Source organism: Alligator mississippiensis, chromosome 2, assembly GCF_030867095.1.
Source record: "Alligator mississippiensis isolate rAllMis1 chromosome 2, rAllMis1, whole genome shotgun sequence".
Taxonomy (NCBI): Eukaryota; Metazoa; Chordata; order Crocodylia; family Alligatoridae; genus Alligator; species Alligator mississippiensis.
This window is the reverse complement of record NC_081825.1, coordinates 16,032,370-16,043,209: the sequence shown is the minus strand read 5'-3', so window position 1 is coordinate 16,043,209 and position 10,840 is coordinate 16,032,370. Positions and strand designations below refer to the sequence as shown.

At 43.4% G+C, this 10,840-nt stretch overlaps 1 long non-coding RNA gene across 1 annotated transcript; it reads left to right on the top strand.

Annotated features, from left to right (window-relative positions):
• The first annotated feature begins 825 nt into the window (after positions 1-825).
• Positions 826-5,740, top strand: LOC132248488 (uncharacterized). The gene is made up of 2 exons (XR_009459678.1): positions 826-1,266; positions 3,244-5,740. It is a non-coding gene; the product is annotated as an uncharacterized LOC132248488 (long non-coding RNA).
• Positions 5,741-10,840: the final 5,100 nt, after the last annotated feature.

Here is a 10,840-nt window from a genome sequence, read left to right as displayed (position 1 = left end):
ACAGAAGTGACAATTTTTGCTCAATCTGGCTCCTTAAAGCACTCTACAATCTTGACCAAACAGAAATACACGGCTGCTAAGTGCTTTAAAAGGGCCCAGTCCTGCAAACATCTGAACCTTTGTTGCATGGGGGGTTCAAAAAGAAGACATCTCAAAACATAGTGTCTTCAGTAACTTCTGTCTGCCTGCCTCCTAGCTTTCGAGCTGTTTTCAGAATAGGAGGTGGTGAAGAGAGCAGAGGGAGTTTGGTTTAGGGCTTTTTTCAGCCCATGCTTGAGCATGAGGCAGGTGGGGGACTTCAATCCACCCATACCACTCTCCAGCACAGGCTGGGGAACCCCTAGAACAAGCTCCCTCTGCTCCTTTCCCCCCTCCCATTCTGAAAGCATGCTGACCGGGAGGAGGGGGAGCATTGCTCGGCGAAACAGCTGGCAGCCGGCAGCTGGATTTCCCAACCCCTCCCCTCTTGACCCAACAGTAAAGTATTTTTTGGTCCAGGGGATCGTTGTAACTTGGAACGCTTCCTGCAGAGTGCTATGAGTTACAGTGGGGAGTTGCTTTTCTGTCTGTGCCTTCAGTGAACAGGTATCCACACTTCCTAGCTTGCATCTATTGTCAGCAGGAGAAGGGAAAGATTTTGCTGCTCTTGCTGTCAACAATGTGCATCAGCTGATGGTGAAAAAAGCCTAACACCACTTACTGGCCTAACTACACGAAAAAGTAGGGAAAAATAGAATGGCAAAGTCCGTCTCATTCTTTCTGTACCGTAAACTCTATGCATTAGTCATCATCTAGGCCAGAGTTTGAGGTGTGAATCTTCTGAGGTACTGAATTGCATTTTAATACAGACCCAATCTTTGGGTTCAGTCAGAGACATCTAAAGTTTGTTTCAACTTTTCAGTCTGGGAACAGATGGACATTCAGAATGCGGCATCGTTGTTCTCCAACATTTCCTCCCCAGCAGTTATACAATGTTGTTTTACCCTGTGGCTGTATTCTCACTCTCAACTCTTTAACACTGGAAGTGTGGAAATCCTTTTATGTGAATGTCCATGCTATTCTTTAAGTACTGCGTATATTACATTTGATCATTTTATCACATTGCTTTAACTATACTGTAGTTTCACATTCTTATTTATCTCCTAATTTTGCAGACTCTGAAAATAATCAGTGTTGGTGTCCGGAAGTGGAATGAAAGTCTGAAAATAATTGATGATCTCTCAATAGCAACCACTAGGTGGCAAAACAGACACTTCATGGATTAAAGTTAAGCATAATAATATAACTCAAGCTAAAACCATGTATCTGTGATTTGTATATAGCTCTGTTCAGACTGCCCCTATAAATGTCATTTTTACAAGCTACCATGATGTACAGCACAGCTAGAAATCTGCAGTTAAAAATTTCTTGTTACTTATTGGTCACTCAAATGTTAGGGGGTACATTTTTTAAGAACATTTCAGCCAGGGAATTCAGCTCTTTTCTCAAGGGAAAGACAGAAATTAGAGAAGGAAAGGATGTGTTGGGTAGCTTTGTAAGATACCATGCATTTTATCACTAAACTTACTCACCCACCCTTCACCATGATAAGCTTTGATTATTATTCCTTACTGGCTTGTATCACTGTAGAGCCCTGGGGAATTGGCCACAATCAAGCTTCATTATGCAGATATGCAGTGAGAGGCAATCTGTGCTCCAAACATCTTAGTCAAAGAAGACAAAGCAAATAAAAGGCCCACAGAGAGCAAGAAGCACAGAGAAGGGAAGGGTGCAGGCAGAAATGTCGCTCCCTGCTGTAACTGAGAAAGCTTTGCAGGAAGTGTTCTGACTTGCAACGATCCCCCGGAGCAAACACAAGTTCACTGTTGGTTCCAGAATCTAGCTGCTGGCTGGGGGCCTGCAGTGGGTTTCCCCGAGAAATGGCCCCTCTTCCCTGTGAGGCAGCAAAGTTTTCAGAATGGGAAGGGGGAAGGAAGCAGAGGGAGCTTGTTCTAGGGGTTCCCCAGCTGGTGCTGGCGGGTGGGGTGGGTGAATTGGAGTGAACTTCTCTTTGGTTCGGGGGGGGGGAGGTGTTACTGTAACTCAGAGTGCTTCCTGCAATGAGTTCTCAGTTATGGCAGGGAGCTGCATGTCTGTCTGCACCCTTCTCTGTGTTTCTCTTTCCCTGTGCGCCTTTATTTGCTTTGTCGTCTTTGACATGCCCCCCACTTTGGGTGGGAGGGGGGCTCCAACCCACCTGTCCCACCCTCCAACCCCCAGCCCAAACTCCCTCTGCTCCTTTTCCTCCCTCCCATTCTAAAAACAGATGAGGCTGGGAGGCAGCACAGACACACGTTACAAAAGACACTGTTTTGAAACATCTTCATCTGACCCCTCCTGCAATGAGAGTTCAGATTTTCACCTGATGGGCCATTTTTGAAGCTGTCCGCAGCTGTTCACTTGTGCTTAGTCATGGCTATTGACTACTTTCTGTGACCAGATCGGGCAAAAATTGTCGTTTCTGTCTGTGCCTGAAATGCCTCCCATGCTCACACAGCATGGCCACGCAGGTCCAGGGCAGAACGAGGAATAGGACCTCTGTCACCTGAGTACTAGTCCTGTGGCCACACCACAAGAAAGAATTAAAAACCTGAAAGAAATGGAAAAAAACCTCTCATGTCCTAATGTGAGCACTCCTAATTAGCGAGTGCTAATGCACATAGGTTCCCTTCCCCCTGCCTGTCCAACAGTAGCATGAGATTCTCTGCTAACACTTTGGCCAGTTTGACCTGTCTCAGATTAAAGGCTTATGTTATGGTCTTTGACAACACCACAGTCTAATTGTTCTGAGGCTGTTTATGTACTGGTATATTAATACTGGGCCAAACCTGGCCTGCCTTATTCATAGGAGACTTCCTATTGACTGAATGGGACTTGAAAGGCAAGCAGTGTTGAGCCCGGGTCTGCTGTATTGCAGTGCTTCAATAAATGTATGGTAGCTACATGGGGAAACCATCCAGCAGAAAAAGATATAACCAGATCCCTGTCTAGAAGCTAAGTTAATTCAGATGAGAAGAAAGGCACACAATTTTTAATGGTGCTGGTAATTTACCACTGGAGCAACTAAAGAATCTGAAGTGTTTGGATACCACAGGAATAGTGACCATTATAAGCCTTTAGACGGAAAGGCCATATGAAAAGCTGGAGTTTTGATGTACTTTCATATTAACTGACTAGAATTATTCTTCCTGAATTCCCCCCTAGGATGGGAGTTTTCCAAGGGCATGCACAATTCCTGCTGTTAAAACTGGCAGATGGCAAAAGGTCAGTATCCTTTTGTGCTCATGTAAGTATGGCACAACAGTGAATTTGGACCACAGGAAAATCTCTGGATTTACTAATGTTATGTTTTGCTTGGAAAGGACAAAGAGAGGAATCAAGAGGAGAGATTTCAACAGCCCCGTATGAATGAATCTAGCTACCTAGCTCTTACCTTCAACTACGCAAACTGCTGATGTTATACATTTAAGGATCATTTCTTATCTCCCCTACCCCTTTACCCGTGGGAGTCTGTCCTTCCCTCCCTTCTTTCCTTCTCAGAGACTGGCATGCCATTGCTATGGCCAGTCTCTTCGACACATTCTCACCCCTAAATGAAATAAATCCTGAGCCAGTAGCAGTTTGGGGAGAAAATGTGTTTCTTTCCTCTTAAAACATTAAGGAGCCTCAACCGGGGTTTTCTAATTTTCATCCTCCTCTTCCCTCAACAGCAGACTTGTTAATTGTCTGTCTCCCTTATCTGAGCAGCCTTTGCTTCAGTAAGTATGGCCAGGCCTAACCTGTCTTCTCATTTAGTCTTATTCATGAACAGTGGTTGTGGTGCTGTTCTTTTGGAAATCTCCCATGTAATTATATCCATGTCAATACAGATAGATATAGATAGAGAATCTATTGCAGGAAGAATGAGCCAGTAATTAGGATGTGTGGTCTATCAACAAGAGGAGGCTAGATGACTTCAAACATCAGAAGGGAAACAATGAAGGTAAGGAAGTGCAGGGTGTGACTCCTTGTTAATGACCACACACACAACCTCCTTGGGTGCCTATACACATGCAGCAAGGCTGCTCTGAACCACTGTAACCAAATCTGCTGAAGTGTGGTAATTACCTTACTCCAGCAGACTCCAGCATCACGTCCATCCCTGCACTGAAAAATGGTGGCAGAGGTGCTCTAACAAAGCTCATTTGACAAGATTTTGTTAAAGCACCCCCGCTGCCATTTTTCAGCGTGGGGACACTGATTCATGTGATGCTCCGGGCACTTTAATTAGAGTGGTTCAAAGACAATCTAATTAAAACACCCTCCCACTCCTGGAGCATGTGTATCCATGCCCCTTGTGCACAGCTGCTGGACTCTCTTGATGATAATCCCTGACTTTCACCAGACTCTAGGTGTTGTGTTGTGGGGTCTGTTCGTTGAGTCAGGAGCCCCTTTAACAAAGAGGTTTCTTTATTCATGCTGCCAGCACCCACACAGCCATCAGACTCTCCTCTCCAGCTCTGCCTCTAACTCTGCCTCTTTTAAAGATATACAAATCAGAGTGAGGGTTGAGTTTCTCGCAGAGTAGATATAGGCTCCACAGAGGCCTCTGTTCAGTGTGTTCCCCACTGCCGGGGCTTATCAGGGAAAGGCATGGTTTCATCTTTTTCTGAAAGAGAGAGAAGGGGGACTTGGTGCCTGTTTCCCAAATGGCTTTAAAAAAAAAAAAATCTGGGATTGAAAGAAAAGTAGCACGAGCATAGTTTACATTTCTTTTCTGTGTGTCTTTCATTTCTTGGGCATTTATATGACACCAATCAATATGGCACCTAGGCTGTATTATAGGCAAACATGTTAATACAAGTTACAAACTGAATCAGGATTGAACAAGGAGATAAACAGAATATCGAATAGTTACTCACTTATTGAATCCAATCCTTTCTATGCATTGAATGAGGCAGTGGAAATACAGCATGTTGTCATATAATTACAGATGGAATCAAAATGCGTATTGGATCAAATTCAAGTTGTACAGACATTTTCTAGCACAGTAAATACAGCTCGTTATGGAATAAGTGGCCCACGATTAGCAGCTTTGGAGAAGACTGGTATTTCCATGCTGTGATGAATCTGCTGACAGTGGTTCTTGCCATGGCTCCTGACTGGCGTGCATGGTAGGCGTGGCAGGATGTTTGGTGGGGGGGGGAGGTCCAGGGTTGGTGAAGGATGGATGGAGATCAGAGGGATGAGGCAGACCACAATAAAAGCATAGCAAAGCACGGGGTAAATAATCATGTTGCACCATGTCACGCTTTGGGTTATGTTTGTCTCAGCTGCCAAAACTGGCCCATTGCGAGGCCTCAGATATCAGCCACGTCTACATAACATGTTTCTAGCACTCGCTTAGTCATCGTGTCTTTGTCAACAGACCCAATTTTTTAAAGTCGACCAAAACTCACAATAGCACATCAGTGAGTTGATGTCGGGCCTTTATATTATTAAGAGGTTACCCAGGGCAAACTATTAAAAAAACTGGTTAACTTAGCTTTTATACAAATGGAGGGAATTACAAGCTGCATTAATTGTAGTCACTGATAATATTGTGAAAGCAATTTTAAGTAAAAAGTGCCACTTATGGTAGAAGCACACTTAAGGATTTTGTAATTATAAATATTTGTACTGTTAAGTGAATTGCATTAAAGTATTTGTTGTTCTTGCTTTATTTCCCTTGAGGAAACTTACATGGTGGAAGCTTTGTTATGTTGATAAATGCGCCTGAATGCTTTATAACATAGTGATGCATTGTAATGATAAATAGATCTGGTTAAATAGCATAGATCAAACACACAATTAAACAGAGTGTAATATACATTTTGCTGAGCAAGGCAGAATAGGAGTGGAGTCAGTAAAGAGTAATATGAATGGTTTTATTAAACTAAGCAAAATATGAAATTTGTTATGCCGACCAAGAGAAGAAAACCAGGTATTTGACACTTAACTAAACAGATCTATAAAATACACTTTGTAGCTTAACAAATAATTGTTTTGGTGTTTGGTATTATAATCTAAGGATAGCTCTTTCTCCAGAAACTATTCAAGTCAAGAAATAAATGTATCCTATGGAGGTAAATTAAGTCCGCACCAGGTTGTATTCTCCAAAGCGGGAGACTGCTTCAGTGCAGTAGATGTGGTGTATACATCTGGCAGAGCAGTAAAATTAACAAAAACATGTAGCACTTGACAGAAATATTGTAACTGAATATTGGCATCACCTGATCACATTGTTGAAAATTTCCTTTCCGAGAACCGTTCCCAGCAGGAAGTTAGTTCACATTTGGCAGTTCAATGGGAGTTTCACACTTCTTTTACTGGCATCAGAGGTTGTTCCAAATACCAAAAGAAAATGTGTTTCAAAGGTCAAAGAATTTTGAAAGAAGAAATTATAGTTGTGTATTGACGTATAACATCGCATTCAACATGCTATAGTGCCTAGAATTTTTTTAAAAAAGAGGGGACAGTTACAAACACAGATGCACGACCCGAAATTCCAGAGCAGCGTGACATGTTCGCAGAAGGCTGGCCTCCATTTCAAGCTTGAATTACCACTAAGTCTACCTAAATGAATTAGCTTTGCAATGGTACCCACAGCAGTCAATGCAGCAGTGATTTCAGTGCCTTGTCCTACAGCTATCTCAGGAAAGCAACTCTTCCAGGAAACATCAGAGGATTTAGGTAGGTGTTATATAAAATAGGTAGAGGAAAGAGCTGGCTCTGATGGTTTCTAGACATGGCCATAAAGAAACAAACCAGCAGTAACTATTTGCATTGCAAAGCTAATTCATTACCATATACAACAGTATAATACTGATTTTTCTCAGGTAACTCAACACCATATTATAAAAGTTACAGTAATGTAGAGCTATATATTGTGTGTCCGTTCCAGTTTTACATCAGTGTTGAGGGAGGCTACCAAGTAGTGTATAGAGATCCATACGCAGCAAGTGCATATCTTTATAAGTTTACATGTAAATATAGCCATCTTTTTAACCTTTTTCTACTGGTGCAAGAAGGGGGAGGTTATCAAAGCCATCTGAGGCAACCAATCAATGTAATGTATTGACTCAGAATGACAAAAGAATTACAAAGTTACATCTGTAAGTGAAGAAATGCTTTCTGGAAAAAATTGCTATATGTTGGGCACAGCTGCTGAATGGACCTTGAGATCCCAGGTTATTATTCTTAATGTGTCACAGTAACATTTTTTTGTTAACTGATAGTAGCAGGATGAGTGGAAAAGGGAAGAAGGAGCTCGCTCACACCCTCCCCCTTACTGGAGTGAATCCCAGAACTTGCCAGCATTGCTGCCAGACTTGCCAGAATGCAGCCCGAGCTGGCATGGAGCAAACCCTTCCCCCTCTGGAGCAAGGGGTGGGGGCTGCCCCCGCCATCTCTGGTTTTACCAGAGTGCCAGCATGAGGCCAGCCAAGCAGGATGCACCAGCCCACTGTGCCAGGGAGGTGCAGAGCAAGTGCAATGGGGGAAACCCTAAGCAGGGCACCTGGGAAGCCCAGGAGTTCTGGCTTTGCTGTGGACTGTCCCCAGTTAGATGGTCTCTACTCACCTGTAGGAAGCTGGAGTGGTGCAGCATCAGAAGTGCCCAACCCTGACCCACTGGAGCACCTGAGAGGCTGCTATAAGAGGAGGATGCAAGTGAGAGTAGAGTCCCACCACGCCCGGACGAGAGGCTGAGAAACATGCACCAGAAACTGGTGAAGGGCAGTAATTCTACCCACATTTTTGGTTTTTTTTATTCAAGATGGACATTTAGGGATCCTGGGTGGGAAGACCAGAGTCTATTCCCTAGGAAGGCACTCTGGCCAAAGCTTGATGGTATGAGTGCATTAAAAATTCTCCCAGCTTGAACCAGGGTACAAGTGACTGATTGAAGGACTTATAGGCTTGTGGAGAAAATTTAGGGGTGGGGGAGCTCCCAATTGTCCCCATTAGCCTCACTCAGGATGAAGTCTGTCTATAGGGGAGAAGAGGCTACCCTTTGACTGGTGCACAGAGGGATAGACATGAAGGATGGACTAGATGTCGTGAAAATGGCAACAGCATACTAGGACAGTGGGTGCCACCATGAACAGCAGGGTGGATGAAGTTCACCGGAGCTACCAACCCAGCAGGACAGGAAGGCCCCATCAGAAGACTTCTACCTTTTAAATATCAAGTCATGATGGGCAAGTCTGGAAGTGGGGCCACCCCTTTCTGCCCGAGGTCATTAACAGGCATGTCTTCTGGGCTCCGCTGTCGGCTGTTACACTGATCCACCTAGACAATACTTCCATCCTATATTTGTTGACAAAAGGTTTCAAATGGCAGAGTGCCTCTCAATCTCCATATGCATTTGGTTTGACATAGTACACGTAAAACAGGCCAGGAGTGAGTAGTTGTTGATTAACAGTAGTGGTCAGACCCAGATATAATAAAGAGTCAGTACAGAAGTGCTCCATGCACATTTTATAGCATTGTAATTTAGAGCACTTTTTATAACACTATAAAGTTACTGTGCTCTTAAAGATGACAGAAGTGCAGTGTTGGTGGTGGGGTGGGGAGAGGGCTCTGAGCGTCCCTGCATTTTCCAGACTAGGCAGCAGGGGGCGCTCCACAGTTTCCTGGGGCTTCTCCAACGCTGATAAATTTGACCAGTGTACAGAAGTTATTTAAAACACGGTAGGTTGCTAAAGTGCTGTAAAATACAGGGCTTCAAATTTAATACCTCATTTAACAAGGGTTAATTTAAAGCACTTTAAATGGCAAAGAAAGCAAATTCTGAACACACCCAAAATGGCTTATTCATCTGGAAGTCACTTGGTAAGATTCCCATCCTATTTGTAGTGAGCCTAGACATAGCCTTACATTTACTTTACTTGGTCCCTTAACGTAACACTATCACTTCTATATTTGTTTTCCATTTTGAGTCATATGAACAGAAGCATACACGTACATGTAATGTGGAATAATGGCTGGGTGTTTAAATTTGCTGCTGCCCTTTCCTATTGCATTTCGGTGATACTCACAGGTTCATTGATTTTAAGGGCCAGAAGGGGCAGTTACAACTTCCTGTGTAACACAGCATATAGAATCGCACAGGGTAATTCAATAACACAATAACTTATGGTGAAAAAAGGACATGCCAATTCCCTTGCAGATCTTTGCTGTTGTTAAGATTCAAGGCATGTGCACAGCCAGTTTCCATATTTGAGACATTTAAGGCTGGAGCTGAATCTTTTAATTTTGTGGTGTTAGTTTGGGCTTGAGTTAGCATTCTCACACAGAGCTATCAACCCCGCACAAGACAACCTCCTGGGGTTCTTTTAAAAAACAATCTCCATTTACAGTCTAAGCTAGACAGCAGCAGGGAAGGAAGGAGTAGGCTACATTCATTCATGGTGTCAGCAGCAGCACGACTGCAAGGGAGCCATGTTCATCCAGACCCCAGTTACTCAAACCTCTTTAATTTGTGAAGAGTTGGTGTCACCTAGAGTTTAACTTGAATATTCAAGGTTACCTTGACAAAACTATTATGTTCTGACGGTCTTTAAGGTTAACGTGTCCAGAGTTTACAAGAACTCACCTGTCCAGAATGCATAGAGTCTACAGGTTCGTCCAGCAGAACCAAGGCTCCACCTAGGAGGGAAAACTCATAGTGGAGTTAGGGGTTTCTTTGTACAATCCAATTATTGATAAAGAAAACACAGTCTTGTTTCCGTGAACACAATAGGAATTAAGCAAGAGAGTCTCTCTGCTCGCAGCTCCTTTCAGGCATTGCTCAGTGGAGAAGTTTTTCATTCTAAGCATTCCTCAGGACCCTGCTCCGTGTGCTTGTTCTAACTGGCTCGTGTCTCTTTGCTGCCTAACCTTTCAAATTTTCTTATTATCTTTCTAATCCTTCTCTCTAACAGACATACCAACTTCAGAGAGCAGCGAGACTCCTTCATGAACACATGCCTTGCATGTGCCTTCGTTTGGGGTGGAAGTTGCTATTGTTTCAGCTATGTAATTCCACAAAGGAGTTCAAGTATTTCTTGCACCTTTCCTAAATAAAGGGCAATGATTTATAGATTCATAGGTGTTAGGGTCGGAAGGGACCTCAATAGATCATCGAGTTCAACCCCCTGCACAGGCAGGAAAGAGTGCTGGGTCTAGATGACCCCAGCTAGATGCTTATCTAACCTCCTTCATATGGTTATACCCTCCTTCATAATGTCAGTAACGTGTAGCCTATACTATACTATACTATACTATACTATACTATACTATACTATACTACATATGCCTAGCCTACAAAAACGGTGACTACTCTTTGTGTGGCAGTGGGATGTTCTCTTAGAAAAGTTTTGGAGGCAAGCAGCCTAGTGAGATTGTATGGAAACTATTAGCTCTCCTCAGGTCAGAATTCTTGGATGGCTGTAGGGCGTAATCTTTTTTACTGAATGCAAATCAATAGTCCTGTAAAAACTAGAACCAAGAGAAGAAATAAGATGTCAGTCTGAAATTCTTTGATGCTGTAGCAACTTATGTATAACTTTTTCTTGTATATGGGCACCCCCTGCTTAACACTGTTTTGCTTAGCGCTATTTTGCTATAATGCTCGTTTTACATTCATACCTGATTCCACTTAGCGCTCAGCAAATTTTGTTCTAACGCTCGCAGGCATCAAACAGAGAGTGCCACAGTGCATTGTCCCTGCCACCCACCACCTGGCATGGAGGGGACCAACAGCACCACCTCAGCAGCCTGGGCCTGGGTGGGCACCAAT